Source organism: Prinia subflava, chromosome 5 (genome assembly GCF_021018805.1).
Source record: "Prinia subflava isolate CZ2003 ecotype Zambia chromosome 5, Cam_Psub_1.2, whole genome shotgun sequence".
In the NCBI taxonomy this organism is placed as follows: domain Eukaryota; kingdom Metazoa; phylum Chordata; class Aves; order Passeriformes; family Cisticolidae; genus Prinia; species Prinia subflava.
In genome coordinates, this window is record NC_086251.1 from 16631189 (window position 1) to 16653944 (window position 22756).

General features: G+C 45.9%; 1 long non-coding RNA gene across 5 annotated transcripts in view; it reads right to left on the reverse strand.

The window, feature by feature from the left end:
- The window catches only part of LOC134551071 (uncharacterized), a 73213-nt gene extending 54546 nt beyond the window's left edge, over nt 1–18667 (reverse strand). The window contains exon 1 of one of the 5 annotated variants that reach the window (XR_010080518.1): nt 17095–18667. This is a non-coding gene — a long non-coding RNA (uncharacterized LOC134551071). Of the gene's footprint in view, nt 1–5113; nt 5865–8031; nt 8091–17094 lie in introns of those variants that run through there. The other 4 variants (XR_010080515.1, XR_010080516.1, XR_010080513.1 and 1 more) reach the window with 4 other exon arrangements.
- Nucleotides 18668–22756: the final 4089 nt, after the last annotated feature.

A 22756-nucleotide genomic window follows, 5' to 3' on the forward strand; every position in this document is an offset into this window, starting at 1 on the left:
ACCAAAGAGCTGAGAAAAGAAAATGGAAGCCCGAGAGGACCAACAAGTCAGTGTATGTTCTTCTGGCAATTTAACAACAGACAGGCATCCTACAACGTGAACTCCTTCTTCCCCCCATACAGCTTATGCTTCATGCTCTCATAAAAGCAATGGTTACAGAATCTCCTGCTCGTGTTTGATGAGCTACATCACTGGTGTGCACCTATGCAGTGCCTTTGTCAAGCTGCTTCTACATGCACCGTCCACTGTGCCAGAGGCACTGCCACCAAGGTGACAAAATTCTCAGTTCTGTTCCTGCACTGCCTGTCCTCAGGTGGTCCCACCTGGTCTAAGCCATTCTAAAGGGTGCTGCCAACAAACCAGGTCATCATCCAGGCTGTCCCTCCATGGAACTGTTACAACCAGTGGAAAAGCACCAATTCACACCTGCTGCAATACTCACCTGATATTCTAATACACTCTGACCGCCTTGCTACCCACAATATCTGCAAGGTAGACCTTAGGTCTGCCACAAATCTCCTCCCTGCCTCTGCTGTGAGGGCTCCCAGCTCCTGGGGGCATCACTGGCTGGAGTGCACCTGTCTGAGCAGTGCACTGCAATGACACTTGTTCCCTTCAGCTGCTCTCATTCTCTCCCCGGGGCTATTCTTTCTCTGCTGGATCTCCAGGAAGGAAGGAACAGCCACAGAAGAGCTGGCTCTGCTCAGCAGGGCCTCTGCTGATTTCCTCAGAACTTTTTGATGCATTCTGTTTGTGACCAAGCTTGGGCTGCGATCCCAGCTGATATTTTAACTTCAGCCTCAATAGATTTCATACTTCAGCCACTGTAAATAATTCCCTGACATGCACTTCACCTGCATTTTGGCACTTCTGCTTGTGTACAGTATTTTTGATTTTTTTTTTAAAGTGTCTTAGCGTTCTCTGTGTCAGTTGTCAAGAAGAAGATGGCATCTTGGTGAAACTGCCTGATCCTTGGTGAAGTCTGGAGACACCAGATTGGTTTGACAATTCCATGCATAATAACAATCACATTCTCTACTTAACAAGAGACAAAGTGTTGTGCCATGTTTTTGGAGATGTTTACAGGACAAAAATACTGGAACAACCACATGGCTTCAAACCAGGGAGTGATCAACATGAGGAACCTGGTTTCAGCAGTCATCAAGACCAGAAACTTAGCAGTCTGTAAACAAGAAGGGATGTAAAAATCCTCTCTTGTGGAAGTCAATAAGAAATTTTACTCTCTCAGGCTACTTATTTCTAAGTCTTCTCAGAGTTAACTTATGCCTTAAGACATCAGAATTTCTCACCGAGCCTTGCAAAGCACTTAAGTATTTATTTAGCTGATGCTTATTTTTACATATGCAGCCAGTTCCAATGGGAAAATTAGTGTGTTCAGAGTTCATCAATTCATTGCTGAGAAGCCACCCAGTCTGGATGCTGCTTAACAAGTGAGAGAGATCTAGCACCTTCCTCTGTGTTTTTGTGTTTCTATCATGCCTGTCAGATGAGAAGGAATCCTCTCACACAAAGTACAGATGGATACAGATTGCCTGGTCTCAGCCTTGAGGTTCCCCCACAGTGCAGGTGACAACACTGGGGAACACAGCACTGAAGAGGTTAACAGGCATTAGCCTTCCCCTCACAGCCACCTTTCCTAGCCATCACAAGGAGGATCAGATTCTCTGGAAACAAGGATTCCAGAGCAAAAGCAATCAGAAGTGCTGCACATGCCTTTTATTGGGTATCATCCATCCCACTGCCTTAACCTTTCATCAGGGTTCCTTTCACAGTATATAAGAGTTGTGCAGACATCTGAGGCCTCCTTCCAGGCTCCCCCTTCTCCTGGGGCTTGATCTGAGGGCAAAGACTGGAAATTCAAAACAAACAGTAAACAAAACCAAGCTCTCCTAAGTGTAAGCCACACATTTGTTTGGAAGATTCTTGGCTAATTTTACTTGCTGTTTCCTGCTCACTCTGGAATTTCTTTTGCCCCTCTTTTTTTTTTTTTTTTTTTTTTTTTCCTTCCCTGACTTGGTTACAAGAAAAACAAAGGGGAGTGGGGGAACCCAGAAAAACATTAAAAGAAAAAATATATATACATACTCCCTCAAGAATCTCTTGTCCTATATCAGGGACCTGCCCAGCTCTGTAATTGTAGAGTTAATGGACATATCAGAGTAGTATTTTCTCCTCTTACTTGTCCGTCAGGTGGCAAACCCCTTCAAACATTGCTGCTTCTTCCAGACTGAGTAGGTAGATCTGTTTATGGATGGCCCAAGCCTAAGCCCCAAACATCTGTAGGACTTGGCTCCAAGTCAAGGTCTGATCTGAGCAATCCTAGAAACTGCAGTTTTGTCTGGCCCAGAAGTTGTTGGCCATCTGCAGAATGGAAATATGAGTGGAAACCTGTCATCACAAGATGGGGGGAATTGGAGTGAATTGTAGGCAGGCTACTTTAAGCTCTTCAGGATGCTGCCCAACTGGCAGAAAACTAGCTTAGCTGCAAGAATCAGTAAAACCACATTGGGTTCACATCACCAAAGAGTCTAGCCTTCTTCAGAAAAATTCAAGGCATTCCAGGCTCTAATGGACAGCTGAGAGAAATTTGCCATTTATTAAAATTCGGCAGTTTTATGCTTTCAGGTTAGAGTGTGAGGATATTCCTGGTACCCATGAGAGAGCTCCAGGCAGCCTCCAACAAGCTTGAATTCCTGACACCTCTACCAGGCACATCATATGAGCATCCAACCCCTGTTGTGCTCACCGTGTCTCCAGCAGAGAGAAAACAGATTCTCTTCCCCAGAAACTGGAAAACCCAATTTATAGGACATTTCTTTGTACATCATAAAAAAGCAAAGAAATATAGAACCCTCCTCTTGCATCAACGGGCAAGTCTTGAGGATCTGTCAAACAGTTCATGCCCATGATATTGACCCATTTCCTTAAGGGTATTGCAGAAGAGAAAGGAAGGCTTTTGAGGCAGCTGTGTTTAAGCCAGGACAATGCCAATCACATTGCCTTACTTCCAGATTCAGTCAGAGGTCAAAGCATTTTGGTGTCACCTTTTTCATATCTCCTAAAGCTTGTACTGTCCCTGGTGAAGCTGTCACAACCTTCGTGTCTCCTAACCCACATTTTCCCATGATGGGAAGGATTATTTCCATTATGGGAAGGAATGAGGATTCTCTGATACTAAAGAAAATATCTAAGGTCTGGTTTCCTTAAAATAAATAAACAATGAACAATAAAGCAACTAACTATACAAGGTGACTCCCCATTAATGTTATAGTTGTTTACACATTTAAGACATAATTAATGTACAGAGTCAGGAAGAAAGGTGCCTGTCATTGAGCTGTCATTGAAGTGAAAGCACAGACAGAGGAAGCAGTATTGAAAATTAAGGGGAATAGTGTGTGCAATGATTTTTTTCCAGGGGTGAAGGGCAAGCCAGCAACATATCAATGCCACTCTCACAGGCCTTCCAGGATGTCCTTTGCTACATGTTTCTGTGTCAATAGCTCCTTTCAAAGTTTGGTCACCAACAAAGAAGTGCAACTGTTAGGTCTGCCTTGGCATTTGGCATATTGCTCATGGGTTCTGGAGGAGAGTCCTAACTGAGATCTTTAAAGTACATAAGCCTTTCAGAAGTTATCGTAAGCTGTATTTCATTATCCCTGATTCATCAGCAGGGAAACTGAGGCAGCAGGAGGTAATATACAACGCAGTGGTAGAAGAGAAGAGAACGTCTTGCCCCAGACTTCCAGCCGTTTGGCTGTGCCTACCAGACAATGTTGGATCCTGGGTAAATAATGGAGCTGTCACACCCAAATGTTATTTTTAAACTGCAGGTATTGGGTTTGGCACAAACTCCAGCAAAGCACAGCATGACCAAGGGAGTCCTGAGGAACAAGTGCCCTGCACAGATGGAGCCGCTCTGGGGAAACCTTGTTGTTCCGCTGCACTTATGCAATCAGTTGAACGGGAGCCCGGCCCCAGGCTGTCAGCAGAGCTCAGGGAGAGCCCGAACGGGAAGGCCATGGCAGGAGGGAGCAGTTGGCTCCACCAGCCACCACCGCCTCCACCCTGGTGCCCTGGCCCGGGCCGCGCCAGTCCGATCCATAGGGGGGCAGCAAACCCTTTGCAGTCATGGGACTGCACTTCCAAAATTACCATCTCCCACGCTCAGTCCCTGTGCAGCTGGAGAGCCCACTCACAGCGCCCTTTGGAAGGTCAGCATGGGCTCCGCAAGCTCAGGGGAAGGAAGATGGGCCTCCAAAATCTCTTTGAACTGGACATGGGTGGCCAGTTCAGCTCCTCAACCCAGCTAGGGGGGCACGACACATGCCTGAGCCCATCAGTAGGGCTGGCAGGGCTCTGGAAAAGCACACAACACACAGCTAATTTCAGGTTTGGAGATGAAAACCTACACTTCCATCTAAGACTGCCAGAACCCTTTTGTGGGTCAGTGGATGCAGACTCACTTTAGAGATTTCGGCCATGCAGAGTCCAAGATGCTTGAGGCTTTTACAATTGCACTTGGTATGTATGATTGCAATTGGTATGTAACAGCACAGGGACAGCCACACTGGCTCAGCACAGAGGTCCCTCTAGCTACATATCCAGCTTCCATGGTGGTCAACAACAGGAAGGGAGGTGTAAGAAAAAAGCACACACGGACTCACTCCACCCCCAGGATGCTCCCCTGCCTCCAGAGGTCAGTCAGTTTTATGACACCCCATGTCCTCATGCTCCCCTGTCATAGCTGCAGCTTTAGCACAAAGCAAACCTGAGTTTAAGAAAGGGGCCAGAACTTCCATTTAGTCCGTTTGTGTAGACAGAGCTCAGATGCAGAAGTAGGCGAAATTGTACCCTAATGAACACAAATCCTTCATCAATTATAACTAATTAGCCCTTTAGTGACCCTGAATCTCAGGGCACCAACTTTGCTTTGAAATCCTAACTCTGTCCTCTCTCTCTCTCAGATTTCTGGCCAAGGATCTCTAAAAACTTGAATTCATACTATACTCAGACACCCAAAAAACCCAAGAGAATGATTTGGTCTCTGGACAGGTCAGGAAGAACAGACTAGAAAGGCACACAGGTGACTTACCCAATATCCCACAGGCAGCCAGTGGTGAAGCTGGGATTAGCTCAAGTATTTTCCACTTCTCCCCTCCCAAGCTCCAGCCCTTTCCTGCTTGATTTTGCATTCTCCACCCAGCTGTCTTTGCTGAACACTGCTTTTTAGGCAGCTGTCAGGTTTGGATGAGTGTCTCTACTCCATAGAATGAGCTGTCCCCCTTTCTGCTGTCCCTGTGTGCTGTTAACCCTGATTTCCCACTGGAATGACCAAGGAAAACAAGACAGATAGCTCCATGGCAGCTGGATAGTTCACCTCTCCCTGTCTCTACCAGAGACAATTTTCTTCTCCTTTTCCTCTCTCCACTAACATCTTTCCTAGAGACCCTTTTGTCTTCAGCTCCCGCCAGAAAAAAAAAATATCCTCATTTTCCCTCTATCCTTCTAAAAAAAATAAGTTAGGACTTCCAGTCCTAATCCCTCCAACAAGCTTCAGATACAGTGTTAGCACTAGAGAGTGCTGGACAGATGGCAAACAGGTCAGCCCTTGTTTCTGCTTTCCTCCTTGGAGAGAAAAAAAAAATAAAAGTCAGTTCTACCCATTCTTTAAGCTACTCCTTCTTAACACAGACATTTCCCCTTCCTCAGCCTCTGAGCACCCTCTCTGCTTGCTTCCACTAATAACATTGCAGACTAAACAACTCCATCCCTCCTTCAGTAGTTTACCTGCCTGAGCTCAGGGAAGAGACACCAGTTGCTAGGCTGTACACAGCTGCCAGAGGGGAGGGGAAAAAAATCCTGGGAAGAGAAGAAAAAGGGGAAAAGGGAAAAAGGGAAAAGGGGAAAAAGGGAAAAAGAGGGGGAAAAAGGGGGGGAAAAAGGGGGGGAAAAAGGGGGGGGGAAAAAGGGGGGGGAAGGGGGGGAAATGGGGGGGGAAAAGGGGGGGGAAGGGGGGGAAAAGGGGGGGAAAAGGGGGGGAAAAGGGGGGAAAGGAGAGGATTTGGTAACAAGAAATGGACATGCAGGTGCAGGGAGATGCAATCCTTAGAGAAGAGGGCCTTATAAAAAGACCTCAACCATGCTGGCTCGTAGCAGAGGGGTGCCTGCCATCCCTAGATTTATCTCAACATCTCTGCAGCAGTAATCTATCCAGCCACGCCTCTTTCTCCCTTTTACCTTACAACTGTGCAGCACAACATCCTTCCCTCAGAATCCCAAACAGTGAGGTTTAAAAAGCCTTCTGTCGGGCCCAGCTGTCAAATGCCCAGGACAAATGTAGAAACTGCCTGATCCCAACCCAAACCTCTGTGATCAGTGCTGCAGTGCATCAGAGTAAATGATCAGACTTTGTGATCACTTCTGGCTGTGTGGATCCAAGCACTGAGGGAGGTGATGGGAATCCATGCAGGAAGCTCGCAAAGCATTTGCTTGAAGATACCTGACTTGCAATTCTCCAAAACCTTACAAGCAGAAAACTGCCCTGAGAAATACTAAAACAACCAACCCTGAGCTCTGAAGTGTAAATAACAAAGGTAGGGCTAGATAACATTTTCCTTGGTTTTGCTCCCTGCGCTGAAGAATGAGGCTAGCTACCTGGTGGATGGAGGAGAAAACAGCCTCCAGAACTCAACTGTGACAAAACCTGGGGCCGGATCCAAGAGGAGGGCTGTACAGAGTCCTCTGCAGGAAAGGAAGCTTTATCAAGGTCTTTTCTGTCTGCTCAGAAGCTAATTTCAGTTAGAGAAAGAATCACCACCAGTTTCCTTGCCTTGTCCCAGTAACACAGCACACCATCCCCGATCCCTTCCCTGCCAGTTTGTCTAACAAAAAGCAGAATTGTGCCTGAAAAGCTTTTTGCACAAAGATGGCCCTGCCAAGCAGTGCAGGAGATGCGCTCGCCAGCAGCCAGTCAGACACACCCGAACCCCTTGCTCGCCTGTAAACAAGGCAGGTCGCTCTCCCCGCTGCTGTATAGGAATTTCAAGCTGCTCTAGGAGAAACCTCTCTCCTCCTGGGTTTTAGTGCTGTATGCAAGGTGATCGGGAGGGGCAGGCATACCTGTCTTTGCAAAGGTTCTGACACCTCTTGGTCTGTGAAAGCTTTCCATGAATGCCAGTGTTATAATTTCAGACCCTAGCATTTGAGAATTATCTTCCCCTGTACGACCATGCAGGTCAGCATCAAGCAGAGGTTGTCTCAGTGGCATTTATGTGACACCTGGCACAGTCACCTCAGTATTAGAACAACACCTCAAATGATGCAGCAAGACCTTGCCATCATATGAAGCAGGCTTAGTTAAGCACTTAAAATGTCATGCTTCTCAGACACCAGCTATTTAACACATTTATTATACCAAGAATTACAAAGGGGCTGAAAGGAAAGTGAGGGATGGTTTCCTCCAGGGCTATCCTGACTAACTACCAGCAGAAAATCTTTGACAGTCGGGTAGAGTAAAAGCCTTGACAACAGCCATTTCCACCACACTACAAGTTTACAGCCCAGGGTGTAACATTTGAAAACCACTCAGCAGCATTTGCAGAAGGGAGAAGAAAGGAATGAATTCTGCTGAATCCAGACCCGATGCCACTGTAATGCATGACAGCAAATCAACGAGGCAGAGAACAGCCTCTAAATTATTTGTAGTGATATGGGACACAAACATGAAGCCAGACAATCAAGTGGCACAAGACCTCCCTGGTGAGGAACACCTGTACAGACAGTGGCAAGCAGCAGGAAAACTTGGCAGGACAATGAGTACTCCCACCCCAGGCAGGCAGAAGGAGAGGACAGGAGAGGGCTGTGAGCCATGCACACTCCCAAGCACTGCTCCCAGCCCAGAGCAGTTTGATCTCAGCAGTCATCAGTGGGGCTAGAGTCACTTCAGCAATGCAGAAGAGATGCTCTAGGAGCACATGCCAGCTGCACAGCACATGAACAGACCCACAGTACCTCATCCTCTCACTCAGGGCAACCAGCAGCTCATTGTCCCTCAAGGGCCACCAGCAAAGAAGTAGCTGCCCATCACCTGGAGGCGGGGACAGTGGCAAGGAGGCGCAGAGACTTGTGTGCGACATAATGGCAGTGCTAGGCAACACCAAAACCAGCATAAAATAAAGAATCAGACTATTTCCTCCAATCTACACTCCTGCCCTGGACCTCAGACCCATGGCAGGCACAGCCCAGTCGTGGCCAGCTGAAAGCTAAGGGAAGAAGGTTTGGGCAGCCCAACTGCAGAAGCTATGGTGAGCCAGTCACACCTTTCCCTCCCATCCTGTCTGGATTCTCTTCTCCCTCCTCATCAGGAAGTATATCTGAGTGGTCAGGAACAGATCAAAGCCCTCCACCCGGCAAAGCTGGCTCTCCTCCCATGAGACAAGCCCCAAGGTACAAGCCCCAAGGCATGATGCAAAGGGCACTGTCCCCCTCTAGCCATCCTCTGCTGCAAGCAGGCAGAAACACCGGCCCTCCCCTCTCTTTCATCTCCCTGTTTGATTTTCCTTGCCCTGGATCTCAGAGCTTGAAGTCAGTGGATGGTTCATTAAAAGAGAGGGAAAACAAGCCATCCCAATGCTTGAATAGTTTTACAGCAAGATTCCCTCATGGAAAGCATGACTGAACATATGAAAGGTTTTTAATCTAGCTTTGAAACATAGGTGAGGGTTATACCCTGGGTTTTATTATACTGCCTATAACAAGGCATGTTCTAGGGAGCAATCTAGGTGTTTTATAGGTGCCTGGTCAGCGTTGCCAGTTCCACCCATTCAAATGTCACAAGACACATTCAAAACATTGAGAGACCAGCTTTAAATAATCACAAGCTCTTTATTATTTAAAGCCCTAAAAGACAGACCTTCCTTTCTTTGCCATCTGTTTTTCTGAGGTTTTAAGATTTATGCCATCAAACTCTGCGTGTATAAAGGCGCGGTTTGGTTGCTTTTTTTCTGAACTCAAACGTACAGATCTCATATAAATCCTTTGACCCCAGGACCTTAGTCTTTGGAGAAGAAAAAACATCAAATACAGGAAGATTGCCCCAGAATTGACAACCCTTGTTGCTAGTTTCCTTCCCAATAAATTTTTTTGCATCTTTCTGACAGCAGGTCACAGGTTGCCCTAATCATACAGCCACAGCTATCTAGGAGGGGAAGGCATTTGGGACAAGGTTGGAACACTCATGGACATACATCAGAATAACTAAGTTGACATGTTCACCCAAAGGGTATCTCTCCTTCCGCTATTTCAAGACACATCATGCATGATAAGATTATGTTCACTGAATACATCCTCTTAGTACTTGGGTGTGCCTGATTTCCTCTCAACCACCATGGCACCACAGATAACAGAAGAAATCAAGGTGGACTCTGCTGTCACTTCTAGTACTGTCCTACCAGAGACCTCCACAAATTGTTCAGCCTTACAATGAGCATAAAATCCACTCTGCCCTGGATAACACTGTTAAACCTGGCCACAAACAGGACACCCATGTGCCTTAAACAGGATTCGGCATTGCCTAAACTTTGCAGTCCATTTTCAGAAATTTAGAGACAAGTGTTGTAACAACCTCGACAGCACAAAGCAGACATGTAATGCTGTCTTACTGCATAGGTCGAGGATCCTCCCAAAAAATAGAAACCAACAAGGCATAGAATCACTGTGATATTTAAACTTAGTATCAGCCACACAAAAGAAAAGAAGCTGTGGCTGAACTGGTTTTTATTTCTCTTTGATCTGTGCCTGACTCTCCAGGAGTCACCAGTAACCAGGAGTAATTTATAATAAGCTTTAGGCTGCTCTGATTTATTCTGAGAGCTGAAGCCAGGTGCAAGGAAGTTCAATAGCCAGCATTTCTTGGCTTTCATTGGGGGGAGCAAAACAATAAACACTACAAATCCCCAGTGTGGCATACTTTGGGCTTTGATACAATGGGCAAAGACAGCATATTCAGAAAGCATGTAAAAAGGAATCAGACTTTTTGCAAGTAGGATGCACTAATTGCTTCTTGAGAGCCCTTTTTCTAGCTGCAAATCCTGGCCCTGGAACAGCACTCAAATCATGCTGTGGCATTAGCAACAGAAAAGTAAAAAACACTGACAAAATTAAGGGTAGAAAACAATAACCTTAATGACTTTCAAAAGGAAGAGAATGAAGTGGAGGTTCCCCATCTATTTGCAATTTCCTGACATGACATGCATAAAAATGGGCAACTCAAAGTTTGATTCAGAGAGTAGAACTGCAGAAGTTATTCTTTATCAGCAGGACTGATTCAAAATTCAGCCACTGGCTGGGCTTTTTCTTACACTTACAAATCGTTCACAAACAGATCTTAATTCTTCCCAGGTGCATCTACAAATTTCAAGACTACATCCCTGCAGGTTAGGAAGACCACAGCTATAATGGGTCAGCATCACCTAACTCCCTTTGACTTCTTTGAATAACTCAGCCTTCACCAGCCCATTGAACAAACCCAGCTGCTCTCTTGGAGCTACTCACACGCCTTTTTTACTTGTTTTTTTACTTTTTACCATTCAGGGCACGTGACTGCTCACCTGCACTACATGGTTTGATGCTACATTGTAAATGGATGACCAAATACTTTTAATATAAGAGAACAAGCAAGGCTGAATGGCGAAGAAGTCACAGTTCACATTTTTTTGGACAAAAAAGGCTTTTGTGCTAAAGTTTGCAAAGCCTTTTAGATTCATAAACATTTTCCCCACTGCCCAAAGGTCATCCACATACTCATAAATAACCAATAATATAACTCTTTGGAGACAGGCAAAGCCAAGTCAAATTGAGAGTTTGCCAGCATGTCCACAATACTGTTTACTCCATTAGTGCACCAGACCCTGCAATGGAGCACTTGACTCTGTCCCTTCCAAATTAAATGAAAGAAAGAAAAAAAAAAAAAAAAAGCAGCAAAGAGAAACTAAAATCCATCTGAATGAGTCAGGACATCATGTGATAGCTGTCCCCTTGCAGATCACTCTGCAGCATGTGCTTCCACCAGACTGTGTATGAGATGTCAAACTATGCACTCTATAAACCCACTTTATTATAAATTCTAGCATCCTGTCCCAGTGGTTGATTTTTTTCATGTTTTAATTCAAGCCTAGCTCCATCAACACAGAAATACTACAATATTTCAGAAGCAAGTGGGTTTGATTTCAAGCATGCCAAAAGGCAGAGGGAGGGAGATTGTAAAAGGGAACAGCTAAATCTTTTCGCTTTCTCTCCTGAGCACCATTGCGAAATCTTTGTCCAAAACATAAGAAAGAAGTCAAGTTCCCATGTTTTAAACAAACCACGGTGTGTTATTGTGCTACGCTTCTGCAACAGTGAAACTAGGTCAAGAACTTTTGCACCTTTCAAATTTTAAGGTATACAAACTCTGGCAGCATTGCTATCTGTACTTTTCCTTCTCCTTTCTCCCCCCTCGCCTTTTGTCTCTCCACCCCTACTCTTTTCCCTCTACTCTATTTCTTTTATCTTTGCCTTTTGCTTTCATTTTTCTTTTCCCTTTCCTTCTACCTTACCCTATCCCATCCTAGCACTGGAAAGCTGCTACAAGATGCAGCTTCAAATCAATAGCCCTGAAAAGCTCCCTTATGTTTATCGACACATTTTCCACTCTGGGGTTTTCATCCAGTGGGATACAAGTATCCAAAAAATGCATATGTGTGTGCAGATGAGCATGCATAAATGTCTGCACGCGCACGCAGCGTGTGAAAAACACATGAAAAGCGTGTTTGCATGCATGTCCTTATGCTTGCAGGTTATTTTTCCTTTCCCCTTCTGCAGCCTTGGGGAAATTTGCAGGCTGGCTCTGTGCATTACAAAGCGTGTCAGGATGAATAATGGGGGCAAGCAGCTCTGCCAGCGGGTCAGGGAACAGCAAGTGCGTAAAAAGGCGGGATTGTCCAAGGAGCACACGCAATATCGGCTGGGGCTCGAAACGCACAGCCAGACAGACACCCAGACCAAGCCGTGGCCTCCAAGGGCAGGAGAAACACGTTGCCCGATTCTGCTGACCCCTTGCAAGGGTGTGAGTTACAGATTGCCACCCAGGAGTACCAGTAACTTTTTCCCAGCAACTCAAAGTACACAAGCACTTCAGCAGATGTTTAAAATCAAGCTATTCTTGGACCTTGTAACACACTGCACTTGGTCCCATTAAGCTGGATAATCAGGGGCAGGTCTTTTGCTCTTAAAAGCCCCTTGATTTTAACTGTTTGCTTGATAATCATTAAGACTGAGATCCAGGCACAATGCTGACACCCAACACAGGGCTATCAGCTGGAAAGGAATGACTGTGTCCTAGTAAAGAGGTGACAGGCTCTTCCTGAGACTTTCAAAGGTATTTTTCCTGGAAATCATTTTCACACATACCTTTGCTCCAGTTAATGAAAGATGAACATGCTTCACTCAGTATTTCAAACCATTTGAACAGCATATGTTTGAGGGTTCAGCACAAACCTTTCTGGGCCCAGAGTTTGCTCATGAAAGGCTAGAAAAAGCCTTCAGTCTATACAGTATTATAACAAAGAATGTTATATCCCTAGAGCTAGAAGTCCCATAAGTGCCAAAATCCAGGTTATTCCCATAGCAGTAACTGGTTCCCCTGAACATGGTTGTGACATAACCAGTTTTTTCTACAGGGCATCCCCAGTCATTCTTCCCCAGTGCCCGTCCAAGTCTGAATTTTTCTGCCTGTCTCCCATAGTCTTTGTCCTGCCTCATTCTGTGCAACTGCCTCCACAACTTAGTTTCTCGTTCTGTAGGACTTGGTCTTTCTTGAATTTTGAACCTCTGCTTACCATCCTGAAGTTCCTTGCCCCACCAACAGCCTCAGTTGCCTTCCTTTCTCACATGCGCAATTCCCATCTCACATCTCACTTTCCATCTGTACAGTTCCTTTCCTGGTATCAGTCTCCCCTTCTGCCTTCCAGTAGCATTTGAAGTCCCAGGCCTCCTGCTGCTCCTCACTTCCCCCTTTGTCATTCCATGCCACACTTGTTGCGTCCAGCTGCTCCCTTTGCCGCCTTCTCCTCCACATTCAGCTCCCAGCAGCCCTTCTGCACGTGCAGCTCGATTGCACACCTCCTCCCTGCCTCCTGGGCACCGCCAGAACTGAAGCCACCAAGACTGCAGGAAAGACAGACAGCTTTTTCACCACCTCCCTAGAATCATGGTGCCATGAGAATCATTAGGAAGGTTCAGGGATGAAATATACTCCCTTGCTTTTGGGATAAGCGCCACAGCAATGCACTGCTCAAGCGGACTCATCAAAGCATTTACCAGACTTTCACCACCATGAGCAGACTGAGATATATTTTTGGTTTTCTCTTCTCCAAAACATATAACACAGCTGAAAATAATCAGCTTTTCATAGGAAAAACAGCAGGCTCTTCCTCAGTCTCAGAGGGCTGAACTCATCTGTCTAAAAATGAGGAGTGTGTTTTAAACAATTTTTCTAAACTACCTCTGTCATGAAGCCCCAGGATGCAATTCATTTCACTACTATTAGGTACCTATTTTCAGATTGGCTGATTGAACACCCTCATCTTTCCCCACAGAGGATGGAGAAAGCTTAGTTCAGACACATTACATGGAATGAGTGCCTAATAAACAATCAGCACTAAAAAATATGTGAGTTCTACCTCCTAGTGATTCCTCAACAACATCTCAGAATCATTCAGAAAGAAGAAATCAGCTGCCTTGATGAATTAACACACACACACACACAAAATCTTGCTTTTTGTCTTTTTTCAAACACAGAAGGAAAAATAATGGAATTTTCTCCTCATCTTGTTCCTGGAAATGAGTGAACCATTTCAGATTACACCATCCCAATCTTTCCTGAGTCACACGTGTGACAGCGTAAACAGCAGTGAGAACAGTTTGAGATTGGCAAAATCATGAGCAAATGAATACATGGTCTCGTGATAAGTGTTGAACAACTTCCCGAGAGATATTAGTCCCATTTACACCTCAGGTAGGATACAGGGGGGCAACTCTCCCTTGCTTTGATTTGCAATTCTTCTTCAATGTCACCTCCACTTCTCTTCAGAGAGAAGGTGGTGTGAAGATGATTGTATCTTCCTTTAAATGTCGCTTTTGAGAGGGGGATGGGGAAAGAAAGGAGAGGCAGAGTTGCTAAAAAACTTGGAATTCAGTTACAGGAAAAATGTGCCTGAAAAGCGACTTTCCAAAGCCAAGAGCTTCACAGGATTCAGCAGTTCTTCCAGGGTTATAGGATATACAGATACATATCACTCACAGTAACATTCTGCAGGCTCCAGACTCCACCAAATTATCAGGCAATCTTTCCAACAATTAATGAGGGGGTTGTCAAATATTTAAAACAGAGCACAGTGACTCCTTCCAACACAGCCTGCAGAGGTGGACAGCACATCTGCATATTTCAGCATAGAGGAAACAGTGAATTTTGTTTCTTATATGAAACTTATAGTAGAACCAAGGAAACAACATTCTTCCTTACTCCCTTCTGAGCTAGGTCAGTACAGTAAGTTACAAAATGCAACACTGCAGGCCCACCCCTGCCTTCAGTTTCACCAAAAGAAAAGTTCTAGCCTTAACCTCAGGGTTTTTTTGGCAATGGCTTTGCCAGATAGTTGGCCTTCCTCTGCAGCACTTTGGCCCATTGGCAACAAGAGCACTAGCCAGAAGCAGCTATGGGAAACCTATGCCTAGAATCAATTCAAAAGAGACAAAGAGCAAGAAAGAACCCACTTTGCTGCCTTCTGTGCATGGAGATGGCACCAGGCATAAACCCAGAAAAACACCCAGCCACGGTGGGGAGTCCTACTCATGTCTTCGCTGGGTATCCATCTCTTGTAACCAGCAGGAAATGAAAAGTCCACAACATGCTGATTCTGGATGTTACCAGACAATACCAGACTGCTTGACACATGCCTTACCAAGGCAGGACAGCCCTGACCCTCAACAGCAGCTGCTCTGGCCACCAAGACTCAGCTACCAGCCTTCTTAGACCCACAGCTGGTCCTCTGTATGAAGAGACACCCAACAATATTACAGGGAAAGGTGGAGAGCCCGGGAAACCCTTAGATGCTGCCCCATGGCAGGTTTTAACACTTCTGCTTCACAGTAACAGAGCAAGACAACAGGTGTGTGGGTAAAAGTCCAGAGAGCTGTGTTGGGTGAAAGCAGTAGATGCCAGGGGGAGGGCAACACCTGCCAACATGGCAATATTGCAACTGGTGAAACAGCTTTGGATGTAACCCTTGGATATAGCTGAGAAATCTGTTTTGGAGGAATAAACCTGTTCTTTCAGCAGCCTTCCGCTAGCAACCTTGGCTCTAAACTCTGTGGCTTGTCCAAAGCATTTGTCTTGGAAGATGTGGCCTTTGACAATCAAATTACCACACACTTCAGGTTTTACTGCAAGCCCTCCTGTCTTGGAAAGAGCTGATGAAGATCCCACTGTGCTTCTGGGCCTGTGAGCTCCAACACCTCATGCTTGTGGCTTGGTGGAACGTAGGTCTGCTTATAGCAGCCACATTTTGCAGCCTCACTCCACCCGCCCTGTAATCCCACAGCCTGTGGAGGAACCCTCTTTCTGACTCACAGCAGAGACTTCTTTTTCTCTTCTCTCTCTTTCTTTTCTCCTGCATAGTCTGCTGACTAACATTTAGAAAAGAAGTTTTACATCCCAGAAAACAGACAGAGCATTTCCCAAGGGCTGCCAGTGCAAACATGGGATAACTTCCATTCCTGTCTTGACAACTGGTGACAAGGTGTGGGTATGTGGGGATGGGGTAGAAATCACCGGAATGCCACAGCTCTTCTTCAGACACTGGAGCAAGCTTTCACAGGCTGTGCCTGGGTGGCAAATGCAGGCACACATGGTGGGATCTGGGATCTGACCAACACCTCACAGGGCCACCGAGTGTCTCCAGATCACGGCTTTCATGGTACTCTCCAGGGCAGCACTGTCCATCCTCATCCAGCTCCTGCTGGCCAGTTTTCTCCCTGGCTTTGGGAGGGATGCAAAAAGGCTGGATCACCGCTTATCTTGCTCAAAGGCACTGGTCACTCACCTAAAGGTAAGCCCAGATGTCCCTTCACTATGCTCTTAGAGTTGTCTGGAAGCAAAAGAGCCACATGCTATGTCGATGTCCTACTTTTTTGACATCTTCAAGCCTTCCCCCCCCCCAGATCTGCTCTGGTTCTCGTGTCCTTCTACACTTCCCTGAAAGGAATTGTCATTATGCAAGACAAGGGGACTTGTGGGAAAAGCCAACACACTCATTTTAAAAGGCAAGAACAGCACCTTTAAGGTGTTGGGGTTTTTTTTGGTAATCACCCCAAACTCCCCTTTGTATGAACTCTGGGTCAGAGCCTCCCTACTTCACGTTGCTGAAGTCAGGGACTCTCTTTATCCTCCAGAAACTGTGCAGCTTGCTCCCCACACCAGTTGGGAAACTTGCCCACTTGAGTGGATAAAAACTCAGCAAGGGTAGAACTGTCACAAAGCAGGGGATCTCACAGAGTTTTGCAGCCAAACTCCACCATGACTGTCACAGGGAAGGTCATTGTCCTGAAGGTCATCCCTTGATCCTGTTCTGTCCAGAGCATGCAATGAGGCAAAAGGAGGTCTCTACCCATTCCTGCAGGGCTTAATTCCAATCCCTGGAACACTACTGGAGGAGCACAGGCTGCAAACGAGAGGCTGTCAGGAGAGGACTCCCCAGCCACACAGTGTGGGCATCTGTACCGCAGGGAGGCTTTTCCTCCTCAACAACAACCACCAAAAAAAAAGGTCATTTTTCTTCTCCCCCCGCTCCTCCCTCCTTCCAGAAAGTGTTGGTTTCATCCCACTGTGGAACAAAAACAAATGCTCTAAACCACAACATTTTTCACAAACCGGAATTTCTTGCAGTCTGGCCAGCCTTGGTGGATCAATACCAGGCATTTCTTTCCTCCTCTGCTCTGGCCTTTCCCTTCCAGCCTCCTCCCCCCTGCCCCACTCACCGAAGGGAATAAGGGAGCTGGAGGTGTCAAACAGAGGAGTCGGGAACACTCCAGCTCGGTTTTAAAAGGGACAGAAAAAACACTGGCGTCAGCCGGAGCACCAGGGCAGGCGCTGAGACCTTGTTTTGGATTTTGCAGAGACTATCCCTGGGGAGAGCTGTCTTTTTTTTTTTTTTTTTTTTTTTTTTTTTTTTTTTTTTTTTTTTTTTAATGCATGGTTTTGTTTGTAAGTTAAAAGTCTCGGGATTTGCAGTCTTTGAAGCATGGTCAGCCTGCCAGATGGAATTAGTCAGTGCCTTTCTGTCGGAAATCCCAGGCAGATGAAGCAGGGTGGAAGGACAGCATTTTTCTCATTTACGAGGAAACCCCCTGCATTGACACCCACAAATTCAGCCAGAGAGCTCCACAGGACTCAAAAAGCAGGCAGGACTGAAGGCAGGAAGGCAAGCAGGGGCCCAAAGCTTCCATGTGCACAGATCAGTGTGGCACCACTGAAGGCAGTGGCCTCCAAGCAGATTTACACTGCTCAAGATCCACTCCAGATGTTTTTGCTGGTCCTTGCCTGAAGCTATAAGATGTCAGTGGAGTTTCCTCTGCTTAAAACTGGTGCTGAATTTGGCTATCCCTGCCTCTGACTCATACCATCTTTCCATTTCTTCCCACCATGGCCTGTTTCAAATCTTCCTATTTGTGGACTCCTCACAGTGAGCACTCTCACTGCCAGGTGAGCAGTCTCCTTCCGCCATATCCCTCAGTGAGCTTTTGCCTTCCTTCACAGACATCCTCACTCTCACATCTAAGCCCAAGAACCCAAGTGTCATCTTTGGTAAAATGCCAATCTCTTTTCTCCTCTCCTATTTGTCTCTTTCCTGAGCCTACCATTTGAGTGGGGCTCAACTATTCAACCACTGAATCTCTTTCCTGAGCTCCCTATGTCTCTGCTAAAAGTTTCAGGTCATTCTTCAGGCAGTCTGCTGAGGAAATTATGCTTGGAGAACATGCACTTATTTCTACACCATCCAAAAAAACACCCAATAGGAGAGTTAGCACCACGTGTTCCAAACACGAAATGTATGGATGACAGCCCATCACAAAGACATCAGTGGATGTGGGAAGAGCTCCTGAGTGCTAGACTGGAACTGACAGTCTCCCTGCAAGAGAGACCAGAGCTAATCACTCACCAGCTGGGACCTCAGCTCCATTCACAAGGTTTGGAAGGGGCAGAGAGGTTTGCTCTGGTGTTGGTGCACAGCAGTGCTATCAAAGCAACCATGCAGACAAATGTATAGAAACGGCACATTTCACCTTTGAACTCTCCAAATCTCCCAGCAGCACGATGGTTACACCATCAGGGTGGTCCAAGAAGCACATCTTAAGCAACCACAGTGCTCAAATACTTGAGGAATGAATCTGTGACTGAGGGATGGATTTCAGTGATGGGTCTCTGAGCAAGTTCTTTTTTACAAAGGCAAGAGGCAGTATCTCAAGAGCAATAAGCATGAGGCAACAAGCATATGCAATTTATTACTGGTTTTATAATAAATAACTGAACAACCAAAATCAAGGCCAGTTTTTGAAACCTTTTTCAGAAGCATTGCAACTTCTCTACCATCACACTAGCAGCAGTCAGCCTGTGGGATAAATGGTGGCTATCTGCAGGGATGGACATCTTCCTTCCAGGTCCTACCATCCTCTGAAATCCCCAGTACATCCACAGAGTAACACTGCCCTGTGGTGATTAAATGCAGCTCCGGTAGCTGAACATCCACATCCCAAAGTCACTTGCACTACAGGAAGGTAAAAACCAACACCAAAGAGCTAGAACCAACTCACATTCATTGCCAGCACCATTCATGGTTCTGGTGAACATGATGAAAAAAACAAGACCAGTCAAAGCAAACAAAACTTATTTCCAGCACTCAGAATACATGGAAATTCAACAGCTCAATCCACATTTTCCCTCAGGTCTCTCCATGAGCCCAAGCTGCTGCTTTTTCAATTCCTTGCTCCATGTGGTGCCTTCTCTGGGCCCCTGCTGTGAAACTGTCTTGGAAAACATCAATCTCTAAAACCACCGAAGCAGATCTCCAAAGGAGGCAGCAGCGTGCAGCTGCCCCCTGGCTGTGTTACCACAGGAGTAAGCACTGAGGCTTGCTCAGCCCATCAAGAAATGCTTGGGGTGGGTAGAGCAGAAGCTGGACTCCTACCTTTTGATTATATTATCATTACATGCTCAGAAAGACATGCCTTTGGCTTTCACCCAAAGGCATGTCTTTCATTTCAAAAGACAGCATTTGGCTTTCACCCATCTCACACCTTCCTTCTTCTACCTTGCAGCATCCCAAACAGCCTGGCCCCACCCACACAAGGAGTCAGAGAAGCACAGGAGTAAAGTTGAAGGGACCACGGGAGGTCATCTGGTCCAACCTCCCTGCTCAAGCAAGGTCATCCCAGAGCATGTGGCACAGGATTGTGTCCAATTCAGTATCTCCAGCGAGGGACACTCCACACCCTCTCTGGGCAATCTGTTCCAGTGCTTGGTCACCTGCACAGTAAAGTGGTTCTTCCTCATATTCAGTGTAACTTCCAGCACATCAGTTTCTGCCCATTGCTTGGCACCACTGAGAAGAGCCTGGTTCTATCCTCTTGGTGCCCTCCCTTCAGATACTGACAGACATTGATGAAGTCCCCACTCAGTCATCTCTTCTCAAGATTGAACAGGTCCTGCTCTCTCATCCATTCCTCATAGGAGAGATGCTCCAGACCCTCAACCATCTTTGCAACCCTCCACTGGACCCACTCCAGGAGCTCCATGTCTCTCTTGCCCTGAGGAGCCCAGAGCTCAGCACAGAGCCCCAGGTGAGTCCTCACCAGGGCTGAGCAGAGGGACAGGATCACCTTTCTGACCTGCTGGCAGTGCTCTTCCTAATGCCCCCGGGATACCACTGACCTCCTTGGCCACAAGGGCACACTGCTGGCTCTTGGGCAGCTTGCTGTCCACCAGGACCCCCAGGTCATGTGCCTGCAGTGCAGAAAGCCACACCTGGGCAGGGGCTACCCTTACCAGCCTGCAGAGGAGCCCACATGGGCTTTGTTTCATTGCTGCAAACAGAAGGGGGCACAGAGAACAGGACTGATTTAATCTACCAGAGGTCTGGCCCCATTATGTACTATTTTGTGCATATTTAAGGGATGCTATGAAGCTGCCAACATGACCCACAGCTGGGAAGAACATGAGTAACCCTAGTTTAGAGGAAGAGGCAACAAAAGAACCTAAGAGAGGTCTGAAAGCAGGAAAACAGGCTTGTTTATGAAGCCAAAAAAGTGCAGCATATTCCAAGACCGAGGGAATTTTTCTCGCAACATTACTTTGCCTTGGCTACCTGGCCACTCTCACATAAACAATGGAGACCCACCAAAAAAGCAAGGAGACTTCACAGAGGTTATAAAAATATCACTTGTGTAATTAGACTGAATCAAAACTCATGACTTTCTGGTTGGAAGGAATGCATGTGTTTCCCCTCTCATTTCTTTTTCTCCTCTTTTCAGTTTTTTTTCCTCATAAAAATCTAGATAAACAAAAGCCCTAGGATATTGGATGGTTCCTTGCATATTGTTTTAAAGGCAGAAACAACAACAGCAACCACCGTGGTGAGGAGCAGAGTCTGCATTTGATGCTGTGCAGCCGCCCCTGTTTTTCTCCGTTTGCAGGAGTCCACCTCCCCCTTGCTCTGCCCCACATGATGTCCATCCACATGTCCTGTCCCAGGGCAGGATGAGGCACCTTCCCTTTGTTATGTGCCTTCCCACTCTTCCCTCACTGCAGCACACTGTCAGTGGGTCACATATATAACTAACCATGGCAAATTGGATTTACATTCCTCCCTCTCTCCTCGGCTTCACAGGCAATTCACTTTCTGCCTCCTTACAGACACATAACTGTAAACAGAGGAGGGGAAAAGACACCCCTCCAGACACCCTTGCCTACCATGACTGGTTCATGAACTCTGCAAGGCAGGGCCTTCCCACTGCCATGCACAAGGAGCCTACAGGCCTGCGAGACACAGTCTGGAAGATCACCCCCACCCATTCTCATTCATGATAGCCACCAACACTCACCCACTTTCTAAAATGCTTTGGATAAAGAGCATGAGTGTTGCCAGCTTTCAGCTTCAAAAATGTTGTGTGTGGCCCTAGAACAGAATGATATAGGCTTCAAAATAATAAGACTTAACCAACCCAAAAGTATTTGGAGTATTTTTCATCTGTTTTCTTATTTGGACCCTCGAGGCTTCATATTTTCAAGTGAAGTTGTTTTCTTCCAGGATCAAGAGAGCTGGAAATGCTAGTCTGAAAAAATAAAAATAAATAGAAAGCTGAGAATCTCATTCAGCCTCTTGATTCCAAGAGCTCAAATAAAGACCACAAGTCTCAAATAAAATCCACAAACATCATAAGCTTCATGATGATATTCAACAAGAGATGCCAATGTTTACAAGCATTAAATGATAATTCCCACCTCACTGGATCTGGTTCTATTTTCTTTTTCTCGCCTCAAATTCAATGACTGTTTTTCTGTTCCTGTAGCGACTCAATTTCTAGACAAACAAATAAATTTCTTCCCATACATCAGAGGGTATAATCCTATCTATCTGCTAATTGCTTTTGAAATTCTTTAGTCCTTAATGCTTCATGAAAACAAACAATTCAACAGAAGAAAAAAACCCAAGTAATGGTCTTAATGAGAAAAGTTGCATCAAGAGTTCCACGTTTATTCTTTCTGTTAGTTTACTACTGTTCAGTCAGTTCTTGTGTGCCCTTAGGTTGTTCTCTCCTGAGCCAACAAGAGATGGATATAGGGACAGGGGACTGGAAGGCAAACTCCTAGGAAACAGAAACCCTGAGTGGGAGAAACCCCAAGCTCTTCTGAGCCTCCCTACTTTTGGGGCATCAGAACAAGACAGTGGCTTTAGCAGGAAGCTTCAGGGTTCCCAATGCTGCCCAAAAGATTTATTTTTTCTTTTTCTCATTTTTTGCCCAACTATCATAGATAAGGAGAAAAAAAAAACCCACACAAACCAATTTAGAACAACAAACTTCCTTTTTTTTTCCTGTCATCAGAGTAGCCAAAGTTCCCTCTTTGAAAAAGGTTTAGAAAAATGGTGATCCCTGCCACCTTTATACATTTGCTGTAAACACACTCTAAAATCATGCTGTGTTCCTTTGGGGCATATTTGGCAGTATACAGATAAAGGACCTCCACAGAGAGGGACACGGAGACATACACTTCAGTTGGGTGACTGTATGTAGACATATCATCACTGCCTTCTAGAGGTGAAACCAAGAAAAGATAGCAGTGTGACACACTGTCGCCAACTATTCAAATTCAACCAGCTTCAACTGCTCTCCAAAGGTGTTGATCCAAAGAAAACATGAAATAGAAGTCAATGGATCCGAGTGGAAAATATTATAGCAGTCAAACAGGCTGCTCCAATAACACTACCTCTACCCACAGGTATGTTTGAAGGGGATGGGGAGAGAAGGGGAAAAGAGAGAAGGTTCTGTACTGAAGATCTGAGAAGTTTGGTCTTGTTTGGGGATGAGGTTTTTTCCTGCAGAAATCCCCACCACTACTAGGGAGCTGCGCAAGTCCCAGAATGCC